Consider the following 24,910-nt stretch of genomic DNA (forward strand, 5'->3'; position numbering starts at 1 on the left):
TTTATATTTTATAGGTTCATTAGGCATTAGTCTTGGAGAGAGGAGGGTATTAACGGTTTTATTAGGGTACATGGATCCCAATCTGGAAAATTGTACTTTTTGGATTCTATGTGCAATTTTTCTTGGGAGTGTGAAATTACAGTTATTTCTTATTGGCTGATTTTCGGCTAGCTATCAGTTGTAATGAATTTTTTTTTTTTTTTTTTTTTTTTTTTTTTTTTTTTTTTTTTTTTTTTTTTTTTTTTAGTTAGGCTTGTCAGATATGCGGCTATTATTGTTACAACCTCTGTCTGGATTGAAACAAAAATAGCACCAACAAAAACGACAACAAAAGTGACTGACGAATTTTGCGAGTCGCTCATATCTTTTCCCAACTCAACCATATATGAATGGCAAATACAACCTTGTGAATCTTCTATTCTATTTAGCTGATGACTTCGTGTCCAATGAAGCTAATCGTTAACGTGAAGTTTTCGATTTCCTGAGCTAAAGTGTCTGAGCTTCCCTTTTCTGCATATAGCTTGGAGATAGACAAGCGGCCTGATGCATGAATGTTGAATTTCACCGTTTATTAGAACATCTGTGATCTGGGATATCATTTCTTGCCCCATCAGAGGGCGCACAACTCGAATCTAGTCCTTGCGCACGTGAAAAAAGGGTATAATATTCTATGTCATTCTGTTATAACGATCTATTACCATACATCTCAACCATGACTCTTTTGGAAGTTTTGCATTAGATCTGTGGCCGATTGTGGATTTTTTTTCCAAGGCTCTCCAGAATTCTGGACACACCCCTGCAGAAATCCTGAAAGGGGGCTTTTAGGGTGAATTGTAGCACCAATCAGATACCCTTGGACTAAATCTAAGAATAATATATTTTGTACAGATTAATCGAAGAACAGCTTTGTCGGGGCAGTGTACTTCTACTTGGAATAATCTGTCAATCCGTTTGCTGAAATCTGTCTCTGATCCTCAAAAGGTTGTTTTTGGAAAAGACTTTGACTATTTCTATATGAGCCCCTACCCTAAGTTTTTCATAATCTAGAGTCAGAAGTGATGTAAAAAAAATGTATGAAAAAAAAAATTGGTTGAGTTTTGAGTTGGTCAGTTTTCTTGGTTATTTTTAAAATTTCAATAATTATGTGGCCTATACATTGGAAGAATAGGACGCATTATTATACATGAAGCGACTTTTGTTTATATATATTAAACAGTCACCGACACCAAAAGGTGTTTACTTGAAATGTACTGTTATTTGAGTCAGCATTGGAGTGCAGGGTTTTGGCCAACTGCTAATTTAAACAGTTGCAGTAGGAGATATTTAAATATATTAGTATTTCGAATTGTAAGCTATTTCTCCTTTTTAGTTAGCATAAAACTTATGTCCTCGAAACAAAGTACGTGAATATTTAATGCTCTCTATCTCTCTCTCTCTCTCTCTCTTTTTTCTCTCTCTCTCTCTTTTTTCTTTCTCTCTCTCCGTTTCGAAAATAAAGGATTTTGAAAAAAAACGGAAAATATGGAAGTTTGGAACAAAGGTTTGTCTAAATGTATAATCCCACAAAAGTCACAAACATGTTTTATCAGTAACGAATACGTAGGAATATATCTGTAGTTGAATTAAACAAGGTTCTCGCCATTTAAATTTTTTGCATCTGTAGCGCGAGATTGATGTCAAAATCAAAGGAGAATCTGCAGTATTCCTTAACCTTTGTATTTTTGACATGTGTGACTATTTTTTCTGGTATTTACAAAGGTAGGCTATTTTGTTGGCTATTCAATGTTCCTAGTTTTTTCGTTCTGAATCATTTTTAAAGCTCAGAACGCTTGGTTTGCTCACCAATAATTTATGTGGAAGTTATACATGAAAGACCATTGAGCATTAGATGGTGATCTCGATATTTATGTCAAAGAAAATATTCTCACCTTTTGAAACGGTACATATCGGATATTGCATCACTCCCAAGCTTTTGCTTTGAAATTTCTTCTATTAATGCTGGGCTGTATCGTTTTAACCTTAATGATGATCCTCCAACTTTGTAAAATAATCTTATTTCTTTTAAAGGGACCTAAAGCCGACCAAAATTGCCCAGAAACACGAATCGCTCTTTTGGGAAATGAAGACGCTGGGAAGTCGACATTAATCCATGTGCTGTTAAAAGGAATGTTGGATGACGGGCATGGTAGCAGGTGTAAAGACACCTTGAAAAGACGTGATTCTTGAAAAAAATCACGACGCGAATACCTGTCTTACCGAAAACTCACACGACCGAACACCTCCTCGATCAACAGTGTAATATTGGGTTTTGATCAAGAAGTAGGTTTTTTAAAAAAATTGAAAAGTGTGAAGTCTTTAAAGGTAGAAAACTGTAAATACTTGCGAAAAGTGAGAAGTGAAATAATCCACATTTCTTAAAATTAGAATTTTTAGTTTTGATCAGGAAGTTAGCTCTCCTGCTAAAAAAAAACGAATTGTAAAGCTGCGTATTGGTACTAATTGTAAACACTTATCCTTGGTCTGCAAAGAAAAGAAAATGCTACGATAGACAGTATTCTTCGGTTGTTTCAATGAGGGTTTATTGCTGTTATGCTCGCATAGCATTATCAAGAAGCCCGACTTTTACTGGCAAAACATTCAAAGCTGAAAGAGCATGGTTGGAATAAATCAGGATAATGTTTTGCTCCTATTCTTTCAGGACTATATCTGCATTTTTATACCTCTCTTCCCTTTTTTCGTAAAAAAAATTGCTGAACCGGAAAGCAATATCAACTTCTCGCATCAGAAATGATGCGAAATTTGTGAAGCAAATGAAGCAAATTTGTGAAGCAAAGCTCAAATTTTAATTGATTTTGTAAAGGCTAAAGCTACCGTTTCAAATATGATAGTAAATGACAGTAAATATTCTATTTTAACTATTTCCTTTTTTAATTCTTCTTGACCTAATTTCCAACCAACTATCTCTGATTCTCTTAAAGTCAGTAAGATTAAACTCTTGGGAGTTATTATAACTAGTGATTTAAAATGGGAAGCAAACGCAACTAATCTAGTAAAATGGGTAGTGCTAGCCTGCGGATGCTCAAGCTTATGTCGAAACATAGAGCCCCTCCAGATCAACTCCTCCGAATATTTACATATTTTATTCGCCCAATTCTGGAATATACAGCTCTTGTACGGTATTTTGGATTGACGGCTGAGCAAAGCGCCAGGCTCGAAAGAGTTCAGAAAAGATGCTCTAATGATAGTTTCGAAGTAGGCAGAAATGTTGTATGAAGAGTTACTGATAAAGTTTAAAATACAAACTCTGGAAAGAAGAAGAGAGAAACTGCATGGATTTCGGAAGAAAATCTTTGATCCACCCAATCCACAAAACCCTTTTCCCCCCTCAACCCACAACAAAACGACTCCCGTGCAGGGTTGCAGTGCCTGTTGACAAACTTCAGCCGGTAGGCTGTGCCCACCAGCAGCTAACGAAGAGTTTTATACCTAGTTTTGTAAAAATGTATAAAGAAAATCAGGAGGTATTTTTTTTTGCGTCGCTTATTAATGTGACTGTACCAAAGAAATTTGCCAGTGCCATGAAAATATTGGCGAAGATAAAATCTTATCTATCTGTCTACTATCTCTCCCCGGAACTAAGAGCAGATATAGAAGTTTCTGCTCCTGAAAAAATATATAATTTTTTTGTTATTTTTCTTCTTCTTATTTTTGTTGTTTTTTTTTTCTATGGGAGGGGGCCATTTGGATTTTTTTTTAGTAAAGTATTAGTTTTTAGAATTCTACAAGTATTAGGAAGTATCACAGGCCATTATTTGAGCTAGTTTTGTAATATATCTTGCTGAATCGATGAAACTTTAATTTTTGTTCGTTGAAATTTTTAAATTTGCTGATCATTTTCCTTTTTTTATATCTGAAAACTGGACTTGAATAGATTTTGCATAGTGGAACTACGCTAGGTTTTTCTATTCATTTTTAGAAAATAAAATAAAAAATAAATAGAAAATAGTGTTTCGTTAATCCAAGCTGAAAATCTAGAATGCTCCACTCTAAGGACGTATTTTTTTTTATAAATTGAGTCATATCTATTCATCTGCAAGCTTATTTCTTCTCATTTTGCCACAAAATGTTTTATTCTCAAGAGGAGTAATTCATTAATGAATCGTTCAGTTGTTGGCTAATCCTGTAGAAAAGGATTAATGAGTCTTAAGATTTCAAATATACCATAATTGTCGACAGTCCGTGAAACTAATAGTGAGTCAAAACTAAGCATAGTTATTTTAAGTGATGGCATTTGAAGTTGTTTGGTTAAGTTCAAAGTGGTGACAATTACATTTTATGGTGTGAAAAGTTGAAAAGCAAATATCTAACAGTTTCTTATACATTAGCAGTCGATATAGCAAGTCCAAGCATCTGGCACAGAATCGTTAAAAACATTTGAATTTTTTTTAATTTATTGAAATAATTGGATGCCTGTAAAATGTAAAGATTTAACAGAATGAAAAATTTATGTTCTAAACTGATTTTCGATATTATCTTCAGACGTCCATTCCTTGGTTTGTTATTTGGATTTAAATAATGTTCATAATTTATGTTTGACTTTTTGACGCATCTAAAAAATAAATACATTTACTTTGTTGGGAATATGGAACAGCTTTTTTTCTGGGTATAATTTAAAGATTTTTGAAGTTTTTTAATTGTTTTCTTTAATATTAGATAAGGGTGTTACTTGTAAGGTTAAATTGATGCTATTTTTCTTGTGAATACTTAATGAACTCTTGGTGTTACAATACCAAAAATACTTTTATTTCTTTTTTACTATTTCAATTATGGTGGAACACCAGAAATATCCTCCACTTTTCGTATCAGATGAACAGTATAATCCTTTCAAAATCTGTAGTGAGTGCAGATTTTCTAAATTTTTCTTTAGTTTCACGACTTATGTATAACGAATTCAATAGAATGATCTTTTTAAGGAAATAGCGTCGGAAATTGGGGCTACAGTATATGTAGAATTTCAAGTATCAGTGGCTGAAAACAAAAGCTTTGGGAAGGTGATTGTTCGGAAGGTGAGGCGCAGTCATTTCTCCTACGATAAAACTTTGCTTCTGTTATTTTTAAAATTAGTTTTAACTCTCCCTAGGGCCTAAATGAATAAAAATACTGTGTAATAGACTATTCTTTTTCTTCACGTAAATGAAAAGTCGTCTCTATTATACTCAACGTAAAAAAAACGACTATAGAAGTTTTAACTTCTAGTAATTACCAATTTAATTATTTGAGTTATATACAAACCTGTCTGTAATAAAATAAAAAGAAGGAAGTAACAGAGAAAAAAAGAAACAAAACAAATAGTTGCATTAGTGAAAAGACGAAACCACATGCAAGTGGGGCCTAATACGAGAAAATCAAGAAGTGCAATACTCACGCGTGTGTGTGTTTCTCATTTTTGCAATGATCTTTCCAGGTATTTCTGTTATCAGGCCCTTGCCCACATGTATTTTTATTGGGTTTATTTCTTTTTTGGTTAAGGGCAATCGAATTGGTTTCAAAAGTCCTTGAAAGTGAATTGTTGGTTCTTTTTGTGTTAAGGGCTCGGCTTCTGGTCAGCTCGAGTGATTCCAGGTTCTTGGAAATTATTCATTGGTAGCCGTGACGGGTATATTGAACCTTCACAGAGAGAAATTGGGGTTTTTTTTCTCATGTTTTCGGCTTGTAAAAGTGACAATCTTCGTAATTATATCAGAATATAATGTGCATAATGTCCAGTTCGATATACTATTATCTGTTCGCTTTGCAGAATTTCCTTCTTGTACTAGTGTCTTATTGCCCAATTAAATTTTATATTGATTTATGTATGGTTCATGCAGGCCGAGGGTCAATAAGAGCTATAGGGGTGAATTGAGTTTTATATTATATAGGTGCATTAGGCATTAGTCTTGGAGAGAGGAGGGTATTAACGGTTTTATTACGGTACAAGGATCCCAATCTGGAAAATTGTACTTTTTGGGTTTTTTGCAATTTTTCAGGCCATTGCGATATGTTTTTTTTTTCAGATATTGGCCATTCAGTTTTTTTTTTTTTTTAGTTAGGCCATTCAGATTCTTGAGAAAACAAACCAGTTATTAGTATTAAATAAGTGATTGATCCGAAGAGAAAAAAGTTGTAAGTGACTCAGCAAATTTCTAAGCCGAGAACTATGGTATTATCTGAGCACGAATACGAAGAAGCAGATAGGTCTACTAATATGGAAATTCGTCAATTGCTTGATGTGAGGAATGACTCCCAATGTTTCTGCTACCAATGTGGCTGCGATCACGAAATACAATATCACGAAATACAAGATTGAAAAAATAGGCCATTCAGATATGCGCCTATTATTATTACAACTTCTGTCTGGATTGAAAAATATATATATAAATATATATATATATATATATATATATACATATATATATATATATATATATTTTTTTTTTTTTTTTTTTTTTTTTTTTTTTTTTTTTTTTTTTTTTTTTTTTTTTAGTTAGGCCATTCAGACATGCGGCTATTATTGTTACAACCTCTGTCTGGATTGAATAAAAATATATAAAGTAATATATCTGTAGTTGAATTAAACAAAGTTCTCGCCATTTAAATTTTTTGCATCGGTAGCGCCAGATTGATGTCAAAATCAAAGGAGAATCTGCAGTATTCCTTAACCTTTGTATTTTTGACATTTGTGACTATTTTTTCTGGTATTTACAAAGGTAGGCTATTTTGTTGGCTATTCAATGTTCCTAGTTTTTTCGTTGTGATCATTTTTTAAAGCTCAGAACGCTTGGTTTGCTCACCAATAATTTATGTGGAAGTTGTACATAAAAGATCATTGAGCATTAGATTGTGATCTCGATATTTATGTCAAAGAAAATATTCTCACCTTTTGAAACGGTACATATCGGATATTGCATCACTCTCCGGGTTTTGCCTTGAAATTTCTTCTATTAATGCTGGGCTGTATCTTTTTAACCTTAATGATGATCCTCAAACTTTGTAAAATAATCTTATTTTTTTAAAGGGACCTAAAGCTGACAAAAATTACCCAGAAACACGAATCGTTCTTTTGGGAAATAAAGATGCTGGGAAGTCGACATTAATCCATGTGCTGTTAAAAGGAATGTTGGATGACGGGCATGGTAGCAGGTGTAAAGACACCTTGAAAAGACGTGATTCTTGAAAAAAATCACGATGCAAATACCTGTCTTACCGAAAACCCAAACGACCAAACACCTCCTCGATCAACAGTGTAATATTGGGTTTTGATCAAGAAGAAGGTTTTTTAAAAAAAATTGAAAAGTGTGAAGTCTTTAAAGGTAGTAAACTGTAAATACTTGAAAAAAGTGAAAAGTGAAATAATCCACATTTCTTAAAATTAGAATTTTTAGTTTTGATCAGGAAGTTAGCTCTCCTGCTAAAAAAAAACGAATTGTAAAGCTGCGTATTGGTACTAATTGTAAACACTTATCCTTGGTCTGCAAAGAAAAGAAAATGCTGCGATAGACAGTATTCGTCGGTTGTTTCAATGAAGTTTTATTGCTGTTATGCTCGCATAGCATTATCAAGAAGCCCGACTTTTACTGGCAAAACATTCAAAGCTGAAAGAGCATGGTTGGAATAAATCAGGATAATGTTTTGCTCCTATTCTTTCAGGACTAAATCGGTATTTTTATGTCTCTCTTCCCTTTTTTCGTCAATAAATTTGCTGAACCGGAAAGCAATATCAGCTTCTCACATCAGAAATGATGCGAAGCCGGTACGCTGTGCCCACCAGCGGCTAAAGAAGAGTTTTAGACCTAGTTTTGTAAAAATGTATAAAGAAAATCAGGAGGAAGTATTTTTTTTGCGTCGCTTATTAATGTGACTGTACCAAAGAAATTTGCCAGAGCGATGAAAATATTGGTGTAAATAAAATCTTATCTATCTGTCTACTATGTCTCCCCGGAATTAAGAGCAGATATAGAAGTTTCTGCTCCTGAAAAAATATCATATTTTTTTTTTCTTATTTTTGTTGTTGTTGTTTTTTCTATGGGAGGGGCCATTTGGATTTGTTTTTTTAGTAAAGCACTAGTTTTTAGAATTCTACAAGTATTAGGAAGTATCACAGGCCATTATTTTAGCTAGTTTTGTAATATATCTTGCTGAATCGATGAAACTATAATTTTTGTTCGTTGAAATTTTTAAATTCGCTGATCATTTTCCTTTTTTTATATCTGAAAACTAGACTTGAATAGATTTTGCATAGTGGAACTACACTAGATTTTTCTTTTCATTTTTAGATGACATCGCGTACATCGGAAAGCAATGATGTAGCAATTTACTACATTGGAGTCGATGATAATGACATAAAGTAGGGATATGTGAAGAGGAAATGACGAAAAGCTTGGATGCGCTACGGTATGGAATAAAAATCTGCGATATTATATGATAAATAACATTCGGTCATGAAACTTCATATTGGTCCAATAACTGAAGTTAGTTGTTACAAGTATACTTTACGGAATACTGAATGTTTTTGCTTAATTTCAACCAATCTTAATATAACCATAGATTTTCTATTTCTAACAGCTATAACTATCTATTTCCGACAATAACTTCTAATAGTGTTTCGTTAATCCAAGCTGAAAATCTAGAATGCTCCACTATAAGGACTTTTTTTTTTATAAATTGATTCATATCTATTCATCTGCAAGTTTATTTCTTCTCATTTTGCCACAAAATTTTTCATTCTCAAGAGGAGTAATTCATTAATGAATCGTTCAGTTGTTGGCTAATCCTGTAGAAAAGGATTAATGAGTTTTAAGATTTCAAATATACCATAATTGTCGACAGTCCGTGAAACTAATAGTGAGTCAAAACCAAGCATAATTATTTTAAGTGATGGCATTTGAAGTTGGTTGGTTAAGTTCAAAGTGATGGCATTTGAAGTTGTTTGGTTAAGTTCAAAGTGATGGTGACAATTACATGTTATGTTGTGAAAAGTTGAAAAGCGAATACCTAACAGTTTCTTATACATTAGCAGTCGATATAGCAGGTCCAAGCAGCTGGCACAGAAACGTTAAAAATATTCGAATTTTTTTTTATTTATTGAAATAATTGGAAGCCTTTAAAATGTAAAATTTATATTCTAAACTGATTTTCGATATTATCTTCAGACGTTCATTCCTTGGTTTGTTATTTGGATTTAAATAATGTTCATAATTTATGTGTGACTTTTTGACGCATCGAAAAAATAAATACAGTTACTTTGATGGGAATATGGAACAGCTTATTTTCTGGGTATAATTTAAAGATTTTTGAAGTTTTTCAATTGTTTTCTTTAATATTAGATAAGGGTTTACTTGTGAGGTTAAATTGATGCTATTTTTCTTGTGAATACTTAATGAACTCTTGGTGTTACAATACCAAAAATACCTTAATTTTTTTTTAATATATCCATTATGGTGGAACACCAGAAATATCCTCCACTTTTCGTATCAGATGAACAGTATAATCCTTTCAAAATCTGTAGTGAGTGCAGATTTTCTTACATTTTCTTTAGTTTCATGTCTTTTGTATAACAAATTCAATAGAATGATCTTTTTAAGGAAAATAGCGTCGGAAATTGGAGCTACAGCATATGTAAAATTTCAAGCGTCAGTGGCTGAAGACAAAAGCTTTGTGAAGGTGATTGTTCGGAAGGTGAGGCGCATTCATTTCTCCTACGATAAAACTTTGCTTCCGTTATTTTTAAAATTAGTTTTAACTATCCCTAGGGCCTAAATGAATAAAAATACTGTGTAATAGACCATTATTTTTCTTCACGTAAATGAAAAGTCTTCTCTATTATACTCAACGTAAAAAAACGACAATAGAAGTTTTAACTTCTAGTAATTACCAATTTAATTATTTGAGTTATATACAAACTTGTCTGCAATGAAATAAAAAGAAGGAAGTAACAGAGAAAAAAAGAAACAAAACAAACAGTTGCATTAGGGAAAAGACCAAACCACATGCAAGTGGGGCCTAATACGAGAAAATCAAGAAGCGCAGTACTTACGCGTGTGTGTGTTTCTCATTTTTGCACTGGTCTTTCCAGGCATTTCTGTTATCAGGGCCTTGCCCACAAGTATTTTTATTGGGTGTTTTTCTTTTTTGGTTAAGGGCAATCGAATTGGTTTCAAAAGTCCTTGAAAGTGAATTGTTGGTTCTTTTTTGGTTAAGGGCTGGGCTTCTGGTCAGCTCGAATGATTCCAGGTTCTTGGAAATTATTCATTGGTAGCCGTGACGGGTATATTGAACCTTCACAGAGAGAAATTAGGAGTTTTTTCTCATGTTTTCGGCCTGTAAAAGTGACAATCTTCTTAATTATATCAGAATATAATGTGCATAATATCCAGTTAGATATACTATTATCTGTTCGCTTTGTAGAATTTCCTTCTTGGACTAGTACGTCTTATTGCTCGATTAAATTCTAAATTGATTTATGTATGGTTCATGCAGGCCGAGGGTCAATAAGAGCTATAGGGGTGAATTGGGTTTTATATTTTATAGGTTCATTAGGCATTAGTCTTGGGTATTAACGGTTTTATTAGGGTACATGGATCCCAATCTGGAAAATTGTACTTTTTAAGTTCTATGTGCAATTTTTCAGGCCATTCAGATATTTTGGCCATTCAGATATTTTTTTTTCAGATATTGGCCATTCAGATATTTTAGGCCATTAAGATTTTTTTTTTTTTTTAGCCAGGCCATTCAGATTCTTGAGAAAACAAACCAGTTATCAGTATTAAATAAGTGATTGATCCGAAGAAAAAAAAGTTGTAAGTGACTCAGCAAATTTCTAGGCCGAGAACTATGGTATTATCTGAGCACGAATACGAAGAAGCAGATAGGTCTACTAATATGGAAATTCGTCAATTGCTTGATGTGAGGAATGACTCCCAATGCTTCTGCTACCAATGTGGCTGCGATCACGAAATACAATATGGAAAAATAAAAGATTGAAAAAAATAGGCCATTCAGATATGCGGCTATTATTGTTACAACCTCTGTCTGGATTGAAAAAAAATATATAATTTTTTTTTTTTTTTTTTTTTTTTTTTTTTTTTTTTTTTTTTTTTTTTTTTTTAGTTAGGCCATTCAGATATGCGGCTGTTATTGTTACAACCTCTGTCTGGATTGAAAAAAAATATATAAAGAAATATATCTGTAGTTGAATTAAACAAGGTTCTCACCATTTAAATATTTTGCATCTGTAGCGCGAGATTGATGTCAAAATCATTGGAGAATCTGCAGTATTCCTTAACCTTTGTATTTTTGACATGTGTGACTATTTTTTCTGGTATTTACAGAGGTAGGCTATTTTGTTGGCCTACACATAAAACTATGTTCCTAGTTTTTTCATTCTGAATCATTTTTAAAGCTCAAAACGCTTGGTTTGCTCACCAATAATTTATGTGGAAGTTATACATAAAAGAACATTGAGCATTAGATGGTGATCTCGATATTTATGTCAAAGAAAATATTCTCACCTTTTGAAACGGTACATATCGGATATTGCATCACTCCCCGGCTTTTGCCTTGAAATTTCTAGTATTAATGCTGGGCTGTATCTTTTTAACCTTAATGATGATCCTCCAACTTTGTAAAATAATCTCATTTCTTTTAAAGTTACCTAAAGCTGACCAAAATTGCCCAGAAACACGAATAGCTCTTTTGGGAAAAAAAGACGCTGGGAAGTCGACATTAATCCATGTGCTGTTAAAAGGAATGTTGGATGACGGGCATGGTAGCAGGTGTAAAGACGCCGTGAAAAGACCTGATTCTTGAAAAAAATCACGTTGCAAATACCTGTCTTACCGAAAACTCACACGACCGAACACCTCCTCGATCTACAGTGTAATATTGGGTTTTGATCAAGAAGCAAGTTTTCTAAAAAAAATTTAAAAGTTTGAAGTCTTTAAAGGTAGAAAACTGTAAATACTTGCGAAAAGTGAGAAGTAAAATAATCCACATTTCTTAAAATTAGAATTTTTAGTTTTGATCAGGAAGTTAGCTCTCCTGCTAAAAAAAACGAATTGTAAAGCTGCGTATTGGTACTAATAGTAAACACTTATCCTTGGTCTGCAAAGAAAAGAAAATGCTGCGATAGACAGCATTCGTCGGTTGTTTCAATGAAGTTTTATTGCTGTTATGCTCGCATAGCATTATCAAGAAGCCCGACTTTTACTGGCAAAACATTCAAAGCTGAAAGAGCATGGTTGGAATAAATCAGGATAATGTTTTGCTCCTATTGTTTCAGGACTAAATCTGCATTTTTATATCTCTTCCCTTTTTTCGTAAATAAATTTGCTGAACCGGAAAGCAATATCAGCTTCTCGCATCAGAAATGATGCGAAATTTGTGAAGCAATGAATGTAGCGAAGCTCAAATTTTAATTTATTATGTAAAGACTAAATCTACCGTTTCAAATATGACAGTAAATCTTCTATTTTAACTTTTTCCTTTTCTAATTCTTCTTAACCTAATTTCCAACCAACTATCTCTGATTATCTTAAAGTCAGTAAGATTAAACTCTTGGGAGTTATTATAACCAGTGATTTAAAATGGGAAGCAAACGCAGCTAGTCTAGTAAAATGGGTAGTGCTGGCCTGCGGATGCTCAAGCTTATGTCGAAACATAGAGCCCCTCCAGATATGCTCCTCCGAATATTTACATATTTTATTCGCCCAATTCTGGAATATACAGCCCTTGTACGGTATTTTGGATTGACGGCTGAGCAAAGCGCCAGGCTCGAAAGAGTTCAGAAAAGATGCTCTAATGATAGTTTCGAAGTAGGCAGAAATGTTGTACGAAGAGCTGCTGAAAAAGTTTAAAATACAAACTCTGGAAACAAGAAGAGAGAAACTCTGCATGGATTTCGGAAGAAAATCTTTGATCCACCAAATCCACAAAACCCTTTTTCCCCCTCAATCCACAACAAAACGACTCCCGTGCAGGGTTGCAGTGCCTGTTGACAAACTTCAGCCGGTACGCTGTGCCCACCAGCGGCTAACGAAGAGTTTTATACCTAGTTTTGTAAAAATGTATAAAGAAAATCAGGAGGAAGTATTTTTTTTTTGCGTCGCTTATTAATGTGACTGTACCAAAGAAATTTGCCAATGCCATGAAAATTTTGGTGAAAATAAAATCTTATCTATCTGTCTACTATCTCTCCCCGGAATTAAGAGCAGATATAGAAGTTTCTGCTCCTGAAAAAATATCATATTTTTTTGTTATTTTTCTTCTTCTTATTTTTGTTGTTGTTGTTTTTTCTATGGGAGGGGGCCATTTGGATTTGTTTTTTAGTAAAGTATTAGTTTTTAGAATCTACAATTATTAGAAAGTGTCACAGGCCATTATTTGAGCTAGTTTTGTAATATATCTTGCTGAATCGATGAAACTATAATTTTTGTTCGTTGAAATTTTTAAATTCGCTGATCATTTTCCTTTTTTTATATCTGAAAACTGGACTTGAATAGATTTTGCATAGTGGAACTACACTAGGTTTTTCTTTTCATTTTTAGATGACATGGCGTACATCGGAAAGCAATGATGTAGCAATTTACTACATTGTAGTAGATGATAATGACATAAAGTAGGGATATGTGAAGAGGAAATGATTTGCGATATTATATGATAAATAACATTGGTTCATGAAACTTCTTATTGGTCCAATAACTGAAGTTAGTTGTTACAAGTATACTTTACGGAATACTGAATGTTTTTGCTTAATTTCAACCAATCTTAATATAACCATAGATTTTCTATTTCCAACGGCTATAACTATCTATTTCCGACTATAACTTCTAATAGTGTTTTGTTAATCCAAGCTGAAAATCTAGAATGCTCCACTCTTGGGACTTTTTTTTTATTCATATAAATTGAGTCATATCTATTCATCTGCATGCTTATTTCTTCTCATTTTGCCACAAAATTTTTCATTCTCAAGAGGAGTAATTCATTAATGAATCGTTCAGTTGTCGGCTAATCCTGTAGAAAAGGATTAATGACTTTTTAAGATTTCAAATATACCATAATTGTCGACAGTCCGTGAAACTAATTGTGAGTCAAAATTAAGCATAATTATTTTAAGTAATGGCATTTGAAGTTGTTTGGTTAAGTTCAAAGTGATGGTGACAATTACATTTTATGGTGTGAAAAGTTGAAAAGCGGATATCTAACAGTTTCTTATACATTAGCAGTCTATATAGCAGGTCCAAGCATCTGGCACAGAATCGTTAAAAACATACGAATTTTTTTTAATTTATTGAAATAATTGGATGCCTGTAAAATGTAAAAATTTAACAAAATGAAAAATTTATGTTCTAAACTGATTTTCGATATTATCTTCAGACGTTCATCCCTTGGTTTGTTATTTGGATTTAAATAATGTTCATAATTTATGTGTGACTTTTTGACGCATCTAAAAAATAAATACATTTACTTTGATGGGAATATGGAACAGCTTTTTATCTGGGTATAATTTAAAGACTTTTGAAGTGTTTTAATTGTTTTCTTTAATATTAGATAAGGGTGTTACTTGTGAGGTTAAATTGATGCTAAAACTTTACTTCCGTTATTTTTAAAATTAGTTTTAACTCTCCCTAGGGCCTAAATGAATAAAAATACTGTGTAATAGACCATTCTTTTTCTTCACGTAAATGAACAGTCTTCTCCATTATACTCAACGTAAAAAAAAATGACTATAGAAGTTTTAACTTCTAGTAATTACCAATTTAATTATTTGAGTTATATACAAACTTGTCTGCAATAAAATAAAAAGAAGGAAGCAACAGAGAAAAAAAGTGACAAAACATAGGCTTTTGTAGTACATAATTTTGGTTAGTAAGGTTAGGATATTTGGTTAGTAAGGTTAGGAAGCTCGTAAGATCTTTGCAGTGTGCATTTTTTCAAATTTAGATTTTGGACAGAGAAACGAATGGGAGAGGGTTGGATGTGGGTCAATTTTTGATAGCTTGCTCCTGCTTGTCTGATCGGTTCCTGAGTGGCCCTAACCTTTTTGACAGGCGGCGATTGGATTATAATGCGTCTTACATTAGTAATGATTGTGTTCGGAAAGTTGTATTGCTCTGTAAGATATTTCTCAATGAATGCCTTGTCGCTGTTTATTCGTAGCTGCAGGGGTACGCCTTAATCAACTAGGTTAAGTTCCCCACTATCTTTGTCTCTTTCCTGTCTAAACAGTCTGCGGACTTCATTTGAGTGAATAAATTGTTCTCAAGAATAATTAGCCTTTAAGAACATTCTTTCTCTCTCTCTCTTTCTTTCTTTCTTTTTATTTCTCTCTCTCCCTCTCTCTTTGTCTCTCACCTCTCTCTTTCTCTCTCCCTCCCTCCCCCTCTCCCTCTCTCTTCATATATGCTATATTTTCATTGTTAATTCGTGAAAACAGTGTTGACCTCTGCCAACTTTTTTAATCCAACTTATTTTTAAGAATATCATGAAAAATTTAGTCTTGGGTCCAGAGACTGAATTCGGCAATGTTGAATATAAACTGCATATAATCAAACCTGAAGGTGCAAAACTTAATAGCCTAATCTCACAGGTAATTGTCACTATTTCACTAAGTTCTTTTTCTTTTGTCGTTGCAACGAATCCATTATAATTTTTTTTTTGGCTGGTAGATTGTTTCAGTATTTGATCGGCACTATATATACCAGCACACTTGTGGAAAAGGTACCGAAGAACCTTTCTAATACAGTTTGACATATCCCTGTCCATCGCCTCCTCCAAAAATTCTGACCCCTCTTTACTCTTTCTTGGAAAATAAAGTCTTTTATGCAAAACTCAATAAACACCAAGATTGAGAAAGCTTGCAATAATCTATTTTTTCCTCTCTTCATTTTGCATGATTAAACCATAAAAGGAAATGTCACTTTTACAAAGTGACAAAGTAGAAGGTAGAAAGAACCGTAGAAATAGACTCAATTGTCCTGAAGCATCAACGATTATCAATAAATGCGGTAAAAAACAAAACCGCTATAAAATCAAGAAATCCCTCTCTGCGATTTTTCTACCGAGAATCATCGCCAAATCCAGTTCGAAATCAGATTCGAACCACCACACCTCCAAGACAAGTACGTTTTGCCCCCAATAATCAATTGAGATCCCATACCAATTATGAACCACTAAGGTGCTACACCGGTAACCGATCAGGCAATATACCAAGGAATTGTTTTGTGAACAACAATGATAGCCCTAATTTTGGAGGAACAAGCAACCGTTTGTCCAGGGGGAAAAACTATAGTGGGCGCGCCACCAGAGGTAATCGAGGGAACACTTTTGACAAGAGGTAATTACCAAAACCAAAATCCGAATTTCCAACACAATACATATCAGTATCGCGGAAGGACAAACCAACCTAATAATGGTTGGAATAGAAATACAAGAGGTAGTTATATCAGCCGACCGCAACAATATAACAACTCCAACTCAAACAATAATCAAGAAAACCAAGGTAGAACAATTGAAAGTTCTACACCGAACATCTGGTAACCTCGAAGAAACGATACAACCCTCCAAAATTCGTAGGACCAAAGTTTGGCGACAGGCACATTTATAGGTCCTCACCAGTGATTATACCATCTTTGAGTGCAAATATTAATAATATGTTACCAATATTTACAAATTTTGATGTAGGGAATATTTATTTTTCAGCCCTAATAGATTCAGGGACGAGAGTAAATGTGATAAATACATCCGTATTTAACAAATTGCCCAATTATACTAAACGACGAACGAGCAATATGTGTCCCAATTTATAAAGTGTAACCGGGCATGATCTGGACGTAAAGGGAACTGTGTACCTAGCCTTGCGCAAGGGCAACAGAAATTTCTATACTCGATTTATAATTTGTAAAAATTTTCCATACGAAGCTAAATTTAATAGAAGAAAATCATAATGAAAAATATTATGGACGTTTAGTACGAAAAACTAAAATTCCCCCAAAATCAATGCAAAGAGTCCAAATATCTCAAATCCTAGAGCCCACTAATGATAAAAACAAAATTTGGATAGCCTCACCACTGGAGGATATTCCGAAAAATATAACTTGCGAAGAACAAATTATAAATTACGAAAAGGGTGAAGGTTACATTTGGGTAACGAACACCCACGCAAATGACCTGATCACACCTTAATAAAGAAACATGTTTAGTGAAAATACAAGTAGTATCGGAAACGGATATAAATAATTTGAAAAATCGGAAAAAAAACTTAGTGAATAATATAAATATTCAAGTTGACAAAGAATATCCACTGACAAAAATTCAATTTCTTGAAAAATTCGAACTGAATCACATATCTGACATCCCATTGAAACAAAAATTATACGACTTACTATGGGAATATAAAGTTGTTTTTTTTTCAAAATCTGAAGACGACATAGGACTTATCCCATTTTATGAACATGAATTCAAACTACGGGACTACCAGTGGCAAAACAGCCCTACCGTATCCCCTATAAGAATAAGGAGTGGCTAATAAATAAAATCCAATACCTTGAAAGAAACCAGATCATAAAACCAAGCATAAGTCCATATTCTGCGCCCGTTATATTTGTGCCAAAGAAAAATAATGATCTTAGGTTAGTAGTAGATTATATAGCCCTGAATAAGCAGGTAGTCAGTGACAAATTTCCCCACCTAGAATAGATGAAATTCTAGATTCCATATCAAATAAAAATAAAATATTTACTTCCCTAGATTTGACACAAGCCTATCATCAAGTAAAAATAGCAGAGGGGGATGTATACAAAACCGCGTTTTCTACAAGAGAATGTGGCTCTTATGAATATTTAAGGGTACCTTTTGGACTGAAAACTAGTTCAAGTGCACTATGTAGACCCTTACACTTCTTGGACGATGTGATCTGCATGGACAAAGATCCCGAAGACCATTTAGTAACCTTAGCTAAAGTATTTGCGAAATTTAGAGAAGGTAATTTAAAATGTAGACCAGAAAAAGTAAATCTTCAAACAAAACTAAAATTTTTAGGAGTAGCTGTAACATAAGGACAAATTTCTCCAGACCCAGAAAAAATAAAATCTGTTAAAAATATAACCCCCCCAAACTATTAAGCAATTACGAGGAATCTTAGGATTAATGAGTTATCTTAGAAAATTCATAAGGAATTACTCACAGGTAGCGAAACCACTAACTGACCTCACTAGAGGCAACCCACAAAAAATTATTTGGTCTAGGAAAGCTGAAGAATCCTTAGATCACTTAAAAAAGGCTCTTATTTCAGAACCTATATTATCATTACCAGTTTTACAATCAGGACAATTCGTTGTTACAACGGATGCCTCAACTAAGGGGATTTGGGTGATTCTCTCCCAAATAATAAAAGGAGAAGAAAAAGCTATTGCGTAAACTCCTCATACCCAAACCCCCAGAGAAAGTAATTATTCTGCCACACAACTTGAATTATTATCAATTATACATCATTTCGATAAGTTTAGGCATTATTCAGTAGAAAGAAAATTTAAACTACGTTCCGACCATAAAAGCCTACAATATTTACAGACCTTCAAGAACAGCCCACTTTCATTAAATAACATAGAGATATGTCAAAAGAAAGACAATATTTGCGCTGCTCTAGTAGACAATTTCTTGTATGATAAAGAACTACCTGATACCATGAAATCTTTCAAAAAAAGAAATTGATAATTTGAATTATGATTTAGATGAAAATATAATATGTAGAATAATGACCGATAATAATAATAGAAATCAAACTTCTATCATACCAGTTTTATCCAAAATTCTAGAAAAACCCGCTTTTGAATTTTTTCAATCTGAAGTAGGTGGACACTTGGGTATAGACAAAACCTTCCATAAATTAAAACAATACTTTTTCGTCACTTCAGCCTTAACAAAGTTGAAGAATTATGTTAATACTTCTGTAACAAATAATTTAAGAAAAAATCCTCAAATCTACCCTAATCCAGCAATAGGAAGAACGCCTACGGCCAGGTTTCTATTTGATATAGTTTCTTCTGGTTTATACGGTACTAGCGGAGGTTTACCCAAGTCTAACAAAGGACATACTTGCGTACTCTCAGTAATCGATCATTTTTCTGGTTTCACGTTTGCTAGGCCATTGAAAAACCGGGGCGCTTACGTCACAAGCAAAGCCCTTGATAAAATATTTCTGAATTTCGGTATACCTAATACAGTATTAAGCGACAGAGGTCCTAATTTCGTATCAAAAGTAGCCAAGGATTTAATGTCTTTTCTTCAAGTAAATAAATTGGTAACAACCCCATATCAACCCCAAGCAAATGGCAAAATTGAAAACAGGCATAAGCTATTCTCCAACATTTTGAGTATTTACACAAAAGGTAATCGAAAAGATTGGCACGAAACCTTACCTTATTTGACAAAAGTGATTAATACACCTTACTCCCCAGTTGTACGTGATAACCCATTTTATATATTATTCGGAGGAGATTTTCGAATCCCGTATAATGAAATTATAGTCAAGACAATACTATAATGATTCCAAAAATTATAAACAAGAATTTATTAACAGAATGAGAAAAACTTATAAACTTGTGAAACAGGAAATCGAAAAATCTAAAACAAAACAAGAAGCCAAAAATATTCAAAATGTTAAGGGCGACCTCAATTTTAAAATAGGAGATTGTGTTTACTTAAAAAATGAAAACAAAGCGGACGGCAAAAAACTCTGATAGATATTCAGGACCTTATAGAATAATAAAACAATATGACAACAATGTTACATTTAAACTCTTAAAAGCAAAAAAGGGAAAAGTCTATTAGACGCATATTAGTCGTGTAAAGAGGGAAAAATTCAGAGAAACATTTACAAAATTCAATAGCTTAAACCTTTCAATTTTAAACAAGGATATTTCCGAAGTAGTAGTGATGAAGAAAAACTTCACGAATTTCTAACAATGACGAATATGGTTACCCCCCAAAACAGTACCCCTATCACGTGGAGACGCAAGGAAACCGACTCATCTTCAAGTGAAGAATCAGAAGAATTGAACTATACAATTTCACTAAAAACACAATTTTTCCAAGGTAGAATCTCAACTTCTTACCCCCAGTAACGTTTCCCCGATGATATGATAAATCCCGTTACACCAATAGGAAGATCTCTCACGTTATACGATGAATTAAATAAGGCTATATAGACTCCTGGGGACAAAGAGCCAGAACAGGTCGACCAGCCCCAAAGACAAACATTACGAGAAGCCATGGATCATTAATTTTAAGATTAAAACTAGACAAAGTATATTTGATGCTAGTCCAGCCACTGGTAAACACCAGTATCATGATATAACCGTTTCAAAAGCAAAACCAAAGGACTGGCTATCTTGGAAGGAAACCATAATGCAATCGATTCCCCATCCTCCTGAGGACATGGCTTTTAAACAATGGAGACATCCTAAGAAAATGTTTGACTCCTCAATTAGTTCCCAAGAATCCTTCAACTCCCCCGAGCACAGAATTCAACAAGAAGTAGTAAACCCTCCATATCACGAGGAGAAGAAATTTTTGAAGGTCAAGCAGGGTCAACTCCAAAACCTAAAAAATCTTCCAAAGAAATAAGTACTAAATCTACGAGTACCACTTCCTTAGAAACAGAAAGTGAATAAGACGCAGATAAGCTCAAGGACTCAGAAAGAGCCAGGTCACATAGTGCTGTTGCTTCAGCCAAAAAGGCACAACTGAAAGGTCAAAAGTTCCTAAAGAAACAATATAAAAAATTCGATTTAATATCGTCAGCAAAACCAAAGAAAAAGGATGCCGAACCTAAAGACGAAAAGGTAACAACGAAGTCAGGCAGAATCGTCAAAAAAAAGACAAATTAGAATATTAATAAGGAGACTATCAGCCAGGAGTAAAATAAACAAATCATTTACCATAAAATCAAGAAATGACTCAAAAAAAATTCCCAAAGGAACCACCCGTAATATAGGATCCCTAAAAAAATGTACTTTTCAGGAAGTTTGCTAAGACTCAGATTGAAAAATTGGCCTACTTTGTCAAAAAGTGCTCAGTATTTTAAGTAAGTTCCGGATCATCTCTTTCTAACAAGAATATACTCATAAATGTGCAACTGTTTTTGATAAAATATTCTACTGCAAAAAAATTCTTTAACGTTGAAGCTTATTAATACCTCTATAAACAACGCTGGCCCAACAGGAATTTCAATCTTATATTTAAGGTAATCTTATAGCTTTGTACCATCATTTAACGAAGACCAAACTAAAGTGCATTACTATCCCTAAAAACACATCAAAGAAGTAAATTACCAACAAGCGCCCCCGGAAGCCGTTGCCGAGGAACAAAATGTGTTCCGGTTTTTCGTCCATACTTTCCTAATTGCGATTTCCTTATTTCAAACTAGTCCGATAAAATATTCCTAACATAAAATTCTATTTTGGTTCGTACGCCGTGTCTGTACGGATTCCCGTCACTGCTTCAGCTGATGTTACCCCATCTTATTCTCCTCATTGTATAAAATACATGTACGTTTTAAAACAAAAATTAAATAGAAATTCTTGTAAGTTGTATTTCTCTGCTTGTCATTCAACATTTCCAATTTACAAAACATTTCTTTTTATAATTTCCAATTTCTCTAAGTTGTTAAAAACCTTCTCAATTTAATTGATTGCCCAATTTACTACCAAAATATGTCCAAAGCAATTATATACACGGAATTTATTTCAATAATTCATGCTAAAGAAAATGTTGTTTACTCAAGTGCAATTTTCATTCAAGACGAAAACGGTAAGGAAGTGTATGCCGAAACGTGGTACCTCAATCATGATCTTACAAAATTTGAACCTCATACCTATAGATTTGGCCTAAAATTAGCAAATACCCCAAAATATTGACCCACTAGAGTGGAAGTAAAAATAAAGAAGTCAAATAAAAACAAAAAGGAAAAAATTTAACAAGTCTTCAATTATTGATAAGAAAATTACAACAAAGATTTAATATTCACCACCGGTTTTGCAAGGGCCCCACTCAAACTGACGTCCTTTTAATCGACAAATGTAAACCCCCCAGATATGTTACAAAATCGAGGAAAATAAAAATTTTACCAAATACGAAGGAGTACACCACCCCTTAGATGAAATCCGACATTATGCAAAACTTATGTACGATCCGACATCCCAAGAATACGTCTTAAGGGAAACTAACATTTTCTTAAAGCGAAAAAAGTCAACGGAAGCAAAAAAAGACGCGTAAAAAATAAACTAAAATCAAAAAATTCAAATGATTAAAAATATATCATTTCTAGACGAATCCCCAGAAGGACTTCAATCTGAAAAGGTAATTACCCATTAGCTAATTAACCTGCTTACATGCGTAACTAGTACTAACCAGGAAAAATGCCGCAAAAAAGAGGTGTAAGTAATACTGATGCTTTAAGACCGAACCAAACCAAGTGCCTACGAGACGAGACTTTTGGATTCCAAATAAAACCAAAAGTTAGCCAAACCTCTCAGAAATAGACCATGAACTAAACGAAATAATCCTTGAATCTGCAATGACAAATGCAGTAAGGAACTTAAAGTATGATACCTTAAGCTCTTTACTACGAGTTCCCATCATCATTAGCGAGGACTTTATTATACAAGGAATGATTATTTTATTATATAGCTCCTTTTCCCAAGATGTAATGAGTAAAGACTACAATTATAGGCATAAACATTCTTTATACAACTTTGTAGCGCTTCTTCATGCAACACCCCCCACCCAAGTAATATCCCTTAATAGCATCCCTAATTCGCGAAAACTTTAGGCACATACAAGATGAACCAGATTTCAAAATAATTTGGCCTTTAAAGCTTCTAGGATAACTGATAGACTTAGACTACAGAATAGTTGAAAATGAAAACATATTGCTTCGAATATATGAAAATTATTTATTGTACGATGCAGAATTCGACCCAATAAACAATTCAATCCATTGCATATATGAAGAACAATATGATAAATTAAAAAACGTAACAATTAAATTCTACATGAATGATGAAAATTTTGGATCAAAAATTTCACCAAGTAAGGACATAATCGTTTATGAACAATTGATGTACTGCGCCAGCCCACTATGTTTTCGTAAGCAATTGACTTAGAAAATAATTCATACAACCCCAAATAAACTAAGTCTAAAAGATTAATGCAGGAAACAAATATGTCAAACCATGAGAAAAAGGGACTTTCATCACTCCCTATATAGACTCCAAATCCCCACGAGTCTAAAGAAATATTTAATGTACATCGAAGATGGGCAAGATATAGGCAACCAAGATTTCCAGTTAACATTCACAACCCTCTACCTATTAAAATCGGAACATAATCTACTGACCTATATTAACAATTACGGGAAATTATGAGATTAACGACCTAGCCTACACTAAATTTAAATTTCATCAAAACATGTTTAAATCCACCTAAGATCATTAATTTAATGCAACTTAATTCTTTTTTTATAAATTGGACTTGTCAGAAAAAACCTGGGATCTTCTGATTCCAGAACCTAAAAACATTTATACATAATTTTTTCTTTTCTAATATCGTAATTAATTAATCAAAGAAAAAGGGAAAAGTGTTGATATTTCGAATACAAAAAAAAAATAAACTCAAATTCAATTTTTTCTCTTTTTGGCCAATTATATACCAAAATAAACAACACCATACTCCACTCCTAGAAGAAACCGGTGTCAACCAGGTAATCGCTTATTAACTAATTAACTTGCTTTTATAAATAACATATATTAATAAGAAGAATACCATTAAAAAGAGCCCTATGTAATCCGAACCTCACAAGTTTAAAGAGTTTGAGCAGTTTTGACGTAACATACAGGCCAGCCAAAACTCCCAATAAAACCCCCAAAAACCAAATTTCTTGGATTCCAGATCAGACCCAAACTTGTCAGAAATTGACCACAATTTTAATGACAAAATTCTGGAGACAGCCGTAAAGGATGCGACAAGGAACTTACGTTATAAGACTCTGTCATTCCTACTACAAATCCCCATTGTCCTTAGCAATAACTTAACAGCGAAGATATTATTCATATTGCTACACTGTTCCTTTTCACCCAAAATTATGAGATAAGACTTCCAATATAAACAACGATATGATTTCAGATATTTAAACCAGAGACCTTAAGTAGTGGATGCGACAAGGAACTTACGTTATAAGACTCTGTCATTCCTACTACAAATCCCCATTGTCCTTAGCAATAACTTAACAGCGAAGATATTATTCATATTGCTACACTGTTCCTTTTCACCCAAAATTATGAGATAAGACTTCCAATATAAACAACGATTTGGGTCTCTGACTTTTACCGTTTTACTAAACAATACCCCCCAAGAAAATATTCTCTAATAGCAACCTCTAATCCTCTAATAGCTAAATCCTCTAAATTCTCTAATAGCAACCCTGATTCGCGAAAATTTCTGGAGAATATTTAACGACGGAGGCTAAACGATCATTTGGCCCTTAAGATTTTTGTCAATACTCATAGAAAAAAATTATAATATTATACTAGAAAAAGCAAATATACTATACGGCATTTATGAGAGTTATAAGAACTATCATTTAGTAAATAATTCAATGAAATATGGTCAAGAACTCTACCTATATGAAGAGAACTATGACGAATTAAAGAAAGTAATTTTTAATTGTAGTAAATACGACGAAAATTTTGCGTCTAAGATAGCACCAGGAATAGATATTGCCATATATGAGAAACTAATAAACTATAAAAATCCTTTATATTTGCACAAGAGATTAATTTTTAAAATAGTTCGTAATGTCCCAAATCAGCCGACTCTA

The 24,910-nt window shown here is 33.3% G+C and overlaps 1 long non-coding RNA gene across 5 annotated transcripts in view; it reads left to right on the top strand.

The window, feature by feature from the left end:
* Nucleotides 1-24,910, top strand: part of LOC136033580 (uncharacterized) — a 46,806-nt gene that overhangs the window by 17,787 nt on the left and 4,109 nt on the right. For 2 of the 5 annotated variants that reach the window (XR_010618952.1, XR_010618951.1), the window contains exons 5-9: nucleotides 2,068-2,319; nucleotides 4,974-5,066; nucleotides 8,313-8,430; nucleotides 9,621-9,714; nucleotides 10,759-11,066. This is a non-coding gene — a long non-coding RNA (uncharacterized LOC136033580). Of the gene's footprint in view, nucleotides 1-2,067; nucleotides 2,320-4,973; nucleotides 5,067-8,312; nucleotides 8,431-9,620; nucleotides 9,715-10,758; nucleotides 11,067-11,685; nucleotides 12,468-24,910 lie in introns of those variants that run through there. The other 3 variants (XR_010618953.1, XR_010618954.1, XR_010618955.1) reach the window with 3 other exon arrangements.

This window comes from Artemia franciscana, chromosome 12, assembly GCF_032884065.1.
Source record: "Artemia franciscana chromosome 12, ASM3288406v1, whole genome shotgun sequence".
NCBI lineage: Eukaryota > Metazoa > Arthropoda > Branchiopoda > Anostraca > Artemiidae > Artemia > Artemia franciscana.